Here is a 14,458-nt window from a genome sequence, read left to right as displayed (position 1 = left end):
GCCCCCACAAGCTGGCTCATCCAATACTTAGTCCCCAGCTGGTGGGACTGTGTTGGAAGATGGGGGCCTAACTGAGGGTGGACCTGGAGGGTTACCTTGTGCCCAGCCCTCTCCACTTCCTCATCCACAGGATGTGAGGCCCGGGGCACACCCCTGCTGCCAAGAACCCTGCCATGCCTCTCCAGCAATGACAGGCTGCACCCTCTCAAACTCCAGGCAAAATCAGTCCCTCCTCCCTTAAGTCATTTCCGCCAGATATCTGATTGTATCAGCAAGGAAAGCTAATGCTGGCACGTCACCTGTCACTGTTCCCAACGTCACCACTCCACAATACTCACAGGAAAATACGGGCAAACCAAAAATGAAAGCTATTCTATAAAATTATCAAAAGGATACAAAAGTATGAAGGTCCTGGAAAAGCAAGGAACCACGAAAGGGCCACGGACAGGATGGTGTTAAGACGGGACTGCCGAGTGTGATAGGTACCCGAGCACACTGTGGGTATTTATCACTATTATGTCATGTTAATTTCTCAGATTTGACAGATGAACCTCACAGCACATTAACCTGAAGGTTGACATATAAGGCAACACAATCTCACTAAAACTGAGTGAGGGTCTAAGAAAACTCTGTCTTGGAATTCTTCCTATAAAGCAAAATTATTCCAGAATAAAAAGATAAAGGAAATTCTGTCTGGCTACAATGGTCCATACCTCTAATCCCGGCACTCAGCGGATGGAGGCATGAGGACTTCAAGTTGACTGTCAGCCTGAACTACACAGTAAGACCCTGTCTCCAAAAACACAAAACAAAACTCAACAAAGTAACCAACAAAAGATTCTAGTACAAAATTAAATGATTATTAAATATAAGAATAAGAAAAAGATTTTACCCATAGCTAGGAGGGAAATCAGTGAGAATAGAATAAATGTAAAACTGATGTCAAAAGATGTAAATCAACCCAAAGGAAACTGTAAACAAGTAGACGTAGCTATTATTATATCTGATAAAGTAGATTTAAACACACAACTTGTCAAAAGAGATGAAGAAGATCATTAAATATTAACAAAGGAAACAATCCATCAACAATGGATGTTGCACCCAGTATTGGGGCTCCCAATTTTGTCAAATACTGAAAAGCATAAACGGCCATAGGTCTTGACCTAATAGTAGTGAGAGGCTTCAATACACCACTCTCATATTTCGAGAGTCACTGTGGCGGTGACTATCATCAGTCTGACAGGATCTAGAATCGTCTAGGAGACATGCCTCATGGAATGTCTGTGAGGGATTATCTGAGTTAACTGAGGTACAAAAGTCCACCCTCAAACAGGGCGGCACCATTCCCTGGGCTTGGGTCCTGGGCTACATAAAAAGGAGAAAGTTGGAAGTACAAACACTCATGTCTCTGTTTCCTGACCAGGGAGGCAACGGGACCAGCTGCCTCAGGCTCCTAGTGCCATGAATTCCCAGCCAGGATGAACTGTACCCCAGAACTAAGAACCAAAATAAACCTTATTTTCCCGGAGTTGCTGTTGCCTGGGTATTTTATCATAGCAACAGGTACAGAAATGGAGACAATCTTCCAAATTCAATGACGAGATTTCAGAGCTAATATATCACAGATCAGCTGGATGGTCAGGTATCTATAGGATATTCCATCTGATCGGCAGGGATTCTTCTCAGCAGCACAGGGAAACTCCAAAACTGATCATATCATAGACCACATTGCAACCCTTGACAAATGTAGAAAGACAAAAGGGGAAAAGAAGGGAAGAGGGCAGAAGGAGCGGAGGGAGGGGGAATTCTTTGTATCCTGTGAGTCTACAGTGGAGAAAAAAAAATGAAATACTTTTTTTAAAAAAAGCTTGATAGACCTTAGTAATGAATTTACGTGGTCCTGGGTTTTTCTTTGGGGGGGATACTTAATTATAGCTTCAATCTGATTGCTTGTAATGGGTCTGTTTAAAATTATATTTTTTTACTTTAATCTTATAGGTCATATGCATCTATAAATTTAGAGAAACTTCAGAAACTACAAAAATACCTGGAGATGGAATAATATACTTTTGAATGAACAGTTGAGTCACCAAAGAAATCAAGAAAGGAATAATTCCTTACAACAGATTAAAAGGACAGAGCAACTTACTAGGTCCTGGGGCACAGCTAAGACACTCCTTACGAAGGAAGTTTACAGCTGCTAAGTGCTCCCATTAGGAAATCTCAGCTAGGGGCTAGACTCAATGGTTAAGAGCACTTCCCGGGGACCTGGGTTTGGTTTTAAGCACCAAGATGGCATCCACAACCATCTTTAACTCCAGACCCAATGCCCTCTTCTGGCTTCTGCGTACACTGCATGCTCATGGTGCACAAGCAAAAGCATCCACACACATAAAATAAAAATAAATTTAAAAAACAACAAACAAAAACAGCTAGGCATAATGGTGCACACCTTTAATCCCAGCACTTGGGAGGTGGAGGCCGGCAGATCTCTGTGAATTCCAGGACAGCCAGAGCCACATAGTGAGACCCTGTCTTGAAAAATATTAAATCTAAACAAAAGAAGAAGAAGAAAGGGAAAAGAAAAAGACAAAGACCTCAACAAAACGGTATAATGATGTGCCTTAAAAAAGTAACAACAAGCTAGTCCAAAACTCAGTGGCAGAAATTAATGAACTAGAGACTTAAAAAATGATACATAGAATCCACCAACCAAAGAGTTTGTTCTTTGGAAATGTTGACAAGACAAACTCTTAGTCAAACCAACAATAAGAGACAAGGCCCAAGTTAGTAAAATAAGAGACAAAAATCGGATTGTTATATCAACACCAATGGAATTCAGAAAAGCATTTTTAAAAACTTATATTCTGAAAACTGAAATGAAAATCGAAGAAAGTGATAAATATATATGCATGTGACCTAAAAAATTAAAGTCAAAAATATAAATAATTTTAAAACAGACCCATTACACATAATGAGATTGAAGCTATAACTAAGACTCTCTACAAAGAAAAGCCCAGGCCCACATAAACTCAAGCTTTTTACAAAGTATTTTCCTTTCCACATATTGTGTCTGTGCAGGCACATCACAGTGCACATGTGGGGGTTAGAGGACAACTTTCAGGGATCTGTTACTTATTTAAACCATGTGGGTCTCAGGGGTAGGCTCAGGCCATAAGGCTGATCCACTGAGCCATTTTGCTGACTCTATTAAATGTTTAAGGAATATCTAATACCTATACTTTCCTCAAACTGTTCCACAAAATAGAAAGGCTATATTATCCTGATACCCAAACAAGATAAGATACAACAACAACAAAAAAAGAAAGAAAAAGAAAACTACAGACCAATTTCCCTGATGCGCACAGGTGTAAACATTCTTAACAAAACACTTGCAAACCAAATTCAAGAACATATTAAGACAACCATGCATTATGACCAAGTAGACGTCATCCTCGGACTGCAAGATTCTTCCAGCATCCACAAATCAATAAACACGATATACCACATAAATACTCCTAAAGACAGGAATCAAGTGACCAACTCAATAGAAGAGCAAAGACAGGGTTAAGCATGTCTTCATGATAGACGTGCTAGAAATAGGAACAAATGGAGTACACCTCAAAATAATGAAGGCAATATATCGCAGACTAGACTAAGATAGGGAGGCCCACTCTCTCCATTCATAATTCAGTACAGTGCTTGAAGTCTGCCATAGCACTAAGACAAGAGAAGGATTAGAAAAATAGCCCATTCACCATAGTTCCAAAAATAGGAAGATAATAAAGCATCTAGGAATTACTTGACCAAGGAAGTGAAGGATCTTTAAAATGAAAACTTGCAGACAGTAAAAAAGAAGATGCTAGATGATGGGAAGGAACGCAGTACGCCTTCAGACTGGCAGAATTAATATGGCAAAGATGTCTTCACTACCACAAGTAATCTACAGATTCAATGCAACCTTTACCAAAAGTCCAATGACATTCTTCACAGAATTAGAAAAGAATAAATTAATCCAAAAATTCATATGTAAACACAAAGAAATAGCCAAAGTCATCGCTATCAGAAAGAATTAGTTGAAGAATGTCAATATCTGACCTCAAATTACACTCTGTGTGTGTGTATAAAATGACAGAAGACAGCATGTAAGGCACAAAAACAGACATGTTGACCAATGGAACAGAATATGGGACCCAGAAATAGACTCACATACTGGAAAAAAGAAAGCCCATTCAGCAAATAGGGCTGGCCAAACGAGATATCTACCTACAGAAGAATGAAATTAGATCTTTATCTCTCACCCTGAAACAAAAAAAAAATCAATTCAAAGTGCATCAAAGAATCTTAATTTAAAACAAGAAGACACTAGAGAAAAATACTTCAAGATACAAGTACAGACAAGAACTTTCTGACCAGGATGTCAGTAGCACAGGAAGTAAGTAATAGCACAACATGAAATTTGAGTTTATACATAGCAAAGGAAACTATCATCAGAGGGAACAGAGCCTACAGAATGGATACTCTCTTGCTAGCTACACTTCACACAGGGGGTTAATATCAAATATGTGGGGGCTATGGACATGGCTCAGTGGGTGAGAGCACTTGTTCTGCAAACAAGAGGACCTGAGTTCAAATCCCCAACTCTCCTGTGAAAAAGCCTAGTGAGGCTACATATGCCTGCAACCCCACACTGGAAGCAGAAGGCAGACCCTAGAAGCTTGCTGGTCACCCACAGTCTAGCCAAATGATGAGTGTTAGGTTTAATGAGGGACTCTGTCTCAAAACATAAGGTGAAGAGCAAGAGAGAAACAGACTGACAACCTCCTCTGGTCTCCACATGCACAGACAAGGACACCCATGCACCCACACACATGTACATATACTACACATGTGCATGCACAAAAAAATAGAGTATGTAAAGAAGAACAAACATTAAACACCAAAAGAAAACCACACGCACACACACACACACACACACAATCTGCCAGTAAGATGGGCTAATGAAATGAACAGACAATTCTCAGAAGAAACCGAGATGGCCCATAGAAGAGCTTTAACACACATTCAATGTCTCCAGCCATCAGGGAAGCAGAAATCAAAATGATTTCCCATCTCACCCCAGTCTGAATGACTGTCATGAAGAAATGGCATTAACAAATGACAACAAATGTTGGCAAGGATGTGGGGGAAATGGACCCTTACTCAACTGTTAGAAGGAATGCAAACTGTTGCAACTATGGGAATCAGTGTGGTTTCTCAAAACGTCAAAAATAGAACTATCATATGACCAAGCTATACCACTCCTGCGCATGACCTGAACGAAGGGCTCTGCATCCTACCAGAGACATTTACACATCCATGTTCATCACTGCCCTGGCCACAGTAGCAAAGAAATAAAACCATGGAGAAGAAAATATGAGAGAGGAGATTCAGTTACACAAAAATGAAATTTGTAGAAATATGGTTGGAACCGGCAAGTATTAAGCTGGGTAACAGACTCAAAAAGGAAAAAAAAAAACCACATTTCTTCTCATACACAGATCATAGCTTATATTCATATGTGTGGTATTAGTGAGGGTGAGGGTAGACATAGAGAATAAAACTGAAAAAGCACAAAGGAAGAAGGAGTTGAGGGGGTGGAGCCTATTGGACATGGGAGACGTAAGAGCAGAGCGGAGGTTTGGGAGTGGGTAGAGGGGACAAGGGCAGGGAGAGGGTTATACGAATGGGAGAAACATCAACAAAGGCAATGTATTTGAAAATGCCAGAATGAAACCTAATACTGTATATGCTAATTTAAGAATGAAACTGAATGAAAGGGAACTGAATAAAATGAGCCATTCTCAGTGACCTTTATGAAACAATAAAAGATAACAGATAATACCTATTCTCCCAGTCCTTCCCTATCCCTGTCCCCTCCTCCATTGTCTTGCTAAGAAATGCAGGCTGGCCTTGAACATGCAAACTGCCTATATCAGTCTCCCAAGTGTTTGTATTACAGACAGACATGTTCCAGCACACCACGCTTAATATCTGCACAATACATATGTAGCTGATGATACAGAACCAGAGAAAGAGGTAGAGAAGCAAACAGTCTTTAAAGAAATAGAGTTTTCCCATGTTTTTAAAAGTTGCATCTAAGATGCTTAGGAGGTACCCACCCAACCAAACAAACACTGGACAGACACCTATGTCCATTACAGCTGAACTGTAGCTGTGAAGATATACCACCTACAGAGAGAAGGGGGAACATCTGCAAGCAGTAAGGAAAAAGCAATTTACCAACCTAGAATTCGATACCTAGCAAAAATATTTTTCCAAAACATAAAGGCAATAGTTAAGTACAGTGATGTATCTGCAGTCCTAGCTTTAAGGAGACAGGATTGTGAGTTTGAGAACACTCTGAGCTATAAGACCCTGTCTCCAATATATACATATTTATGAGTACAAACATGCTCACATATACATTTAGTAACTGGAGGGGTAATCTAGTAAAGTGTTTTCTGTGCAAACAGTGGACCCGAATTCAGAAACCCCAGTGTTCCTGAAAAGCCAGGAGCAGCAGCAAATGCCTATAGCCCCAGCATAGGGGCAAGAGTCAATAGCAGTGGGCAAAGCCAACTCTGACACTCACTAGCAGATAATGGGAGCAGCAAACTCCAGGATCAGTGAGAGACCCTGTCTCAAAAAACAGGTGGAGAGCAGTGGAGGACACTGGAAGTCAACCTCTGGCCTTCACACATGTGAAGAAGCTAGCAAACACACACACACACACACACACACACACACACACACACACACACACTGTGAATAAGACTTTAGGTGCTTACACATGGGGGTAGAGAGGACAGACAGACAGACTTGGTGCTTGACACAACACTGTCAAGTCCTACGTTCCTCAGGGTAGGAGACCCAAACCTGGTGGGAACTTTACTTTAAGAAGATACATAAAATAATGAAAAGAAATAAAAATGCTAAACTCACGGGTAGACAACGATTTTTTTTTTGTTTTAGTTTTTCAAGACAGAATTTCTCTGTAGCTTTGGAGCCTGTCCTGGAACTCACTCTTGTAGACTGTGGTCTCGAACTCACAGAGATCCACCTGTCTCTGCCTCCCGAGTGCTGGGATTAAAAGCACACCACCACTACCCGGCCTTTAATTTCTTTTAAAAAGATAATGACAGGAATGGCAAAATGACGGTCTCGGCAAATGCTTCCACCCCCAAACAATACTGAATTTGGAGCTTTGGACACCAGGTTCCTGGTCTGGACATGTAGAGGAAGGTGTCACCACAGTTAAGAAATTCAGCCCCACCCACGCACCCAAACTGGAGACTGACAGACTGTGACAACCTATCAGAACAGAAGCCAACCAGCAAGGACCTCCACAGAAACCAAGCTGAGGACAGGGAGCTGACACTGCCTTTTGCACTACACACTTGTGCGGGCTTCACTCCCAAGCCCTCTTACTGGTTTTGTATGTAGTGGGTACGTGATGGTGGAAGTGGGGAGGAAGGAGATCCCATTTTGAGCACAAAGGGGGACAACGGACCTGTTTGGGGACTACACTGGAGCACTGGGTTACATCACAGTCGGACCACAAAAGCTAATTCCACAGCCAGGGTTAATGGAGGTTTACCAGATTCGGACTGACTTAAGGGAAGACAAACAGCCAACCTCAGGCAATGGAAACCTTCCACGTCGAAGAAAGGCCCAAATTCACACCAACAAATCTAACTTCGAAACAGGGACAGAGGCAGGGGCAGGCAAAGCCCCTGTGAGGTTGAGTGCTCAAGACAGACTCTCTTCCCGTTCTCTTGGGTCTCACGCACCTCATGGCAAAGTTTAAGTCTACTTACACAAGTTTCTTTAGCCCAGGAGAGCTCGCCTGGTCATCAAGCAAAAACTGCAAGGCACTAAAGACCAGTCTGAAGAGACAAGGCATCTCCAGAAATTTGAGGATACGTGAGGATGCTGGGATTATCAGACCAGGGATCCGAAAGTGGGATTTATGTCCTAAGGATATTAATGGGTAAGGTGGGTAAATGAAGGAATTGAGCAATGTAAGCAGAGATGAAAATTTTAAGTACCAGAAAGGACCATATATTCAGTACACACGAAGAGAAAGAATGCCGGCTGGATCCATTTGTAAACTGAGTATGGTCAACAGTCTGAGCTGGAAAACATCCTGACAGAAATCTCAAACTTGAAAAGCAAACAGAAATGTACAGAAAAGCCAAAAGTTATGAGAAAACTACAAACAAATGCAAAGTAGAGATTCACAAAGGAAGAGAAAAAGAAAGACAATGACTGAAAATTTTCCCCAAATTAATGTCAGCCCCTGTATCATACACTCAAGCTCAGAGAAGAAAAGACCTAGGTGGTGCATGCCCTTGAGTAAACCCGGGACTTGGAAAGCAGAGGCAGAAGAATCAAGGCCAGCCTGGACTACATAGGGAACGGCTGTCTCAAAAACAATCAAGAATAGGTGACAGCTGGGAATCTAGCTCAGCGGCAGAACACTTTTCTGGTATATGCAAAGTCCTGGGCTCAAACTCTAGCACCAACACACACACACACACACACACACACACACACACACACACACACACACACATTTGGCATATGATTCATCCCATTCCCCAACTACACAAAGTCAAAGATAAAGGGCCAGAAAGAAGCCCCAGGGGAAAACACACCACCTGTGGGAAGCAACACTGAGAACTAGATCTGGCACCTCAGAAATCATGAAAGAAGAACAGAGTAAGGTATTTAAGGTGTTGAGAAGGAACTCTACAAACACCCTCAAACCCAAGGACAAGAACTTCGTCTACCAAGAAGTGGAGAGAACTGGCTGCCAGGAAGCCTGCAAAGCTCCTCAGAGAGAAGGAAACCGGCATCCTTCGAAGACCAGCAGCTCCACGGTGAGCACTAGGCAAGCCAGGGGACAGGTGCTGCAAAAACTTCTTCTTGGACTAACAAAGAAAGCCTATAACTACACAAGGGACAGGAGAGAGAAGGGTGGCCTGTCTCGTCCATGGCATGACATGAACAGGGCTAACAGCTGACTTGGGTTAGCTGCAGATGTACTGTGGGTAATGTGACAACCAAGAGAAAATGTCGGAAAAGAAACAAACTCACCTTACTGATAAATAAACCACACTGAATTAAACCAGAAACCAATGGAGACTGTTGGAAAGTCTACAGCAGCCTGAACCTGGGCAGAAATTTACAAGTAGCACGTGGGTCAAAGAAAACATTCCTGCAAGAATTTGAAAATGAACTGAAATCTGAACTAAATAAAAGGAAAGCACAACTTATTAAAGTTTGAAAGTGTAAAGAAATCAAGTCCATCACCAAAGCTTCAGACTTAGGACACCAAGGAAAAAATGAATTATTCCTAAGAAATAAAGGAAATAATAAATCAAAGCAGAAATAGAGGTTGCATGGTGTGATGGTAAGCACTCTGCATCTTTTTCAGAATTAAAGTAAAAATCAAAAAAACATAAAGAAGAGATCAGTGCGGGGGTGGAGAAATCAACCAAATTAAAAACTGGTTTTTGAATAGAAAATTAATAAGCCTCTGGCCAGACAAAAACAGAGAGGACATAGGTTGGAGAGGAAATTCAGTACAAACTCCAGAACGACTAAAATGACACCTAAGAAACACCAAGAGCTCGCCCACATGAAGTGGAGAGCTTCTTTACAAGTCACAAGCCACCAAAACTCACCCGCGGAGACATACATGATCCCAGCATGTCTACAAAGACATCAATGTGGGAACTTTCCATGACAGAAAGGGCCAGGCCAAGAGAAATTGCCTGGGTACATTCGTCAGCATTTAAAGAAGAAATCTGTCTATTCTCTTCAGAAGATTAAGTGGGAAGAATGCCTCCTGGGCCATCAATGAGTTCCAGTACCCAAACCAGACAATGGTATTACAACACATTTCAATGGTTTCTCATGAGCAGAGATGCAAAAGTCTTCAAGAAAGCATTAGCTAACAGAGTCTAACAATATCTGAAGTTGGTGAGATTCACTGCACCACGGCCAGCTGAGATTTATCTCAGGCATACCAGGCTCATTGAGTATTTAAGAATCTGTTACCGTAGCGCAACACATCAGATGAGAGAGAAAAGAAAAAATGGTATCAATGGGTGAAAGGCACCCATTAATATAAAACATCCATTCATATAAAAAATTAAAGTCTTTCAGTAAATTAGGAAGACAGAATGTGTTCCACTTAATAAAGAGCATCTCACAACAAAACAAAGTACCATCTCATGGCTAACATACACAACGGTGACAACCTTAAAGTTTTCCCATTAAGATCAGGGATGAGTAAGAATAGCCAACCTCATTTTTCCCTTTTAACTATACTAGAAACTGTTGCTAATGCAGTAAGACCAGAAAGGAAACAAAACATAGACATATATAACTTAAGACAAAAGTAAAATGATCTTGGCTCATATATTATCTTTGGAGAAAAGTTGAAAGAATTGACAAAAATCTCCTAGAACTATTAAGCAAGGTCACCAGAGACAAGGTTAACAACCTCCCTACTCACTAGCAGTGAAGAAATACAAGCATTAACTACTTTGCACCCAAAAATGAATTTATTTGATATGACTCTAACATGTATAGCGTTTATATGATGAAAATAATACCCCCCTTAAAATAAAATAAAAAGAGGAAGTCTATGTTCATATATAAGTAGACAATGCCATCAAGTTGCCAGTCCTCAATCTAATCTGTGAAGTGTAAGTACAATCACAGGAACTTCATTTGGAAGGTCAACAAAGTGATCTTAGATGTTGCAAACAAGAGAAGCAAAATGCCCAGAATAGCCAACATATTAGAAGAACAGAACCGAGTAGAAGCATACGCACTGCCCATGTTCAAGGCTTACGACAAAACAACGGTAATCAAGACAGTGTGGTATCAGTGGGAAATGTCATGAGTATATGAATGGGACAGAACACAGAGTCAGAAGTAGGCGATGCATAATTAGAGTCATCTGACCTTTCATTAATCAGAAAAGTAACACAGAGGAACACGACACCTTTCAAACAAGTTATATCTGAACTACTTGGACACAGACCGTAGGCTCTTCAAAAACTTTTAACTCAAAATGGATCACAGACCTAAACAAAAGTGCAAGCGTGTAAGTCTGAGAAGATCAGATGAAGAAAATCTCCAATATGTGAGTTTAGTGACAACTTTCTAGCCTATGAAAGAAGAGATGAGGTTTATAAAAATTAAAACGTCAGCTCTGTAAAAAGTACTGTTAAAGAGTATGAAAAGATAAAGCGAAATGGGAGGAAAATCATTTTCAAAAGACATCTTTGATAAAGACTATATACACAGAACTCTTTAATAAGAAAATCACCTTGTTAAAAAAATATGCCTAGTTCTTAACAAATACCACACAAAAATGACAGATATCAAGCATTTGGAAAGATGTTTTATATTGTATATGTCCCCAAAAAATGCAAATTCAAACAAGTCAGAACCACAAACCTATCAGAACAGGCCAAATCCAGAAGACAGACACCAGTCCCCGGCAAGGATGGGAGTGATGGGATTCTCAGCCACTGCTGCTGGGATCAGAGTGTGTGCTCATTCTGAAAGGCAGCAAAAGCGTCTTACACAATCCCGCAAACCGGAATTCACCAAAAGAGACGGAAAACCTAATGCTTGTGGCAATGCTGAGAACTGTGAACAGCTGGGCGCAAGCAAGGTGTTCCTTACATAGTAGTGAGTGGACAAAGCACAGCACCTCCATAAATGGAACACTATGTCAGAGCTATGAAGTCATAAAGATTTAAAACATTAATTACTAAGTGAAAAGAAGCTGATCCAAAACGCATATATTCTACACGAGTCCAATCACTGGTATTTTGGAAAACACAAAATTGCAGAGAGGATCAGTAGGGACTGCAGGGGTGAGGACACAGAGAGGACACAAAGACACAGCACAGGACTTCTAGGGCAGTGAAACTAGTGTCACTACTCACCCCCACATACTTGTCCAAGTTCACAAAAATGTATTGTACAGCAAGGCTGAACCCCATTAAAACATGGGCTTTGGGTGACAGGTCAATACAGGTTCAACAATGTATGAAAGTCTCACTCTGTTGGGGGATGCTGAAATGCGGGCCTGGGCAAATGTGTGTCATATTGCTATGAATATTGAACAGATCAATCTGAAAACTTTATATACATGAGTGTCTTGCCTTTATGTATGTATGTGCACCATGTGTGTGCCTGGTATCCTTGGAAGAAACAGTCAGTCTCTCCGGTCCTTTTATTTTTTCTTTGTGTATGAGTGATTAGCTTGTACACATGTGCCTCATGTGTGCAGTATCCATGAAGGCCAGAAGAGGGCATAGAATCCCCTGAAACTGGAGTTACAGATGGATGTGAGCTGCCATGTGGGTGCTAGGAACTGAACCTGGAACCTCTGCAAGAGCTGTCAGTGTTCTTAACCCCTAAGCCTTCTCTCCAGTCCGTGTTGCTGTTTAATTGGACAAGATTATCAAAACATAGACATTTTAAGAGTCTGGATGTTAACTAAAGAAAATTATCTCTCATTTTCTCTCTCTCTCTCTCTCTCTCTCTCTCTCTCTCTCTCTCTCTCTCACACACACACACACACACACACACACACACACACACACACACACACACTCATTTCAAGACTCTGGAAGTATAGCACTCCTTTAAGTGTTTAAGAAAGAGTGAAGCTTGAGCAGGAGGCTGGGACATGTGTCTTCTGAGACAATCTCGTTCACAGCAGCCCCTTCCAAGCTGTGACAGTTCACGAAACCAGAACATTTATGTTGAGGAAGACTATGCTGGCTCTCTTTATGTCAACTTGACACAAGTTATACTCTGAAAGGAGAGAATCTCAAATGAGAAATTGATTCCATGAGACCAGGCTGCAAGAAAGCTTGTAGGAAATTTTCATAATTGGTAACTGATGGGAAAAGGCCCAGCCTATTGTGTGGCTGGGGACACTCCTTGGCCTGATGGTCCTGGGTTCTATAAGAAAGCAGGCTGAGCAAGTCATGAGGAGCAAGACAGTAAGCAGGACCCCTCAATGTCCTCTGCATCAGCTCCTGCCTCTAGGATCTTACCCTGACTTCCCTCAGTGATGAACTGTTATCGGAAGCATAAACAAACCCTTTCCTCCCCAAGTTACTCTTGGTCATGATGTTGCATCATGGGAATAGAAACCCTAAGACACAGACGATATTTCAAACATGGTGGGAAAATTCACCATCCAGAGACTTCTCTGAAAGCAGCAGCAATTTCAGTGGTGAACAGATGGGAAGAGCCCATATGCAGTGAGGTTGCAATACTGTCTGACCCAACCACACTGGCTACAAGGATAGCAGCAAGAACCAGAGCAAAGCAATGATGGGCCTCTATAACTTCATAGTTCACAAGGCAGGAGCAGGATACTCAGCTATAAACATGCTGAGTGCAAACTGGGGAAGGTGCCAGTTAAACTGTCTCTAGGCAAGACTGGTAAGCTCCAAATTATGAATGTGTTCTCCAAACCACAGGCATCTGCTAACAAAACTGAAAACCCTACTGGTCCTAGACATGAAAGACCAATGTCTGACCAATCTCAGGCTACGTCCCTAAGATATACTGGCTCACGGGTAACCAGATTAAAATTAAGAATTAAAAATAAGAAAGGCAAAAGACATCAGAGGCTGCTTACTGGAGAATCACTGTGCATAACCAAATGAACAAAAATAAAGTCATATAGGAAGAAAGAGAATGTGGAGTAATTGTTATTTAAGTGTCCTGTTTTATACCAAGGAGTGTGGCTTATTCCAACGTAAACAGAAGCTTCTGGAGGAGGACCCATGCGTTTAGCAAATACACTTTAAAGCAGCAATTATAATTATGTTAAAGAAGAAAGGGGGAACTGCACACAAACAATGCCTAATCTAATAGAGATCACTAATAAAGACATCAACATTGTAAAAAAGGAATCAGTTGGATTTTCAGGAGCTGAGAAGTACAATAGCTAAAGCAAAACCATCACCAAAGGGATCCAGGCACCCATTTGAATGCAGAAGAATCAGAAAGCACAATATAAATCAACAGGAATTATATACTTCAAAGAGAAAAGTAAATGAGAAGGTACTGGGGTTGGGGTGGGTGGAGATGGCTCAGTGGTTAAGGGCATGCCCTACTCCTACAGAGAACCTGGGTTCAGTTTCCAAAGACATGTAGCTCAGTCAACTGTACCAGCAGGTTTAGGGGACCTGACACCCTCCAGGCCTTTGTGGGCAGACACATGCATGTGTGAGGCACATATAAAAAATAAACACAATATGCACAACTAGTATTGGAAGGGACATTTAAGAGCCAGGAAATTAAGCTTTTTTTTTTTTAAATTGGGGTCAAAAAAAAAGAAAAAAGAAAATAGGAAAAAAAG

Source organism: Myodes glareolus, chromosome 1, assembly GCF_982192425.1.
Source record: "Myodes glareolus chromosome 1, mMyoGla1.1, whole genome shotgun sequence".
NCBI classification, from domain to species: Eukaryota; Metazoa; Chordata; class Mammalia; order Rodentia; family Cricetidae; genus Myodes; species Myodes glareolus.
The sequence above is the reverse complement of the archived record's forward strand: the minus strand, read 5'-3'. Positions refer to the sequence as shown.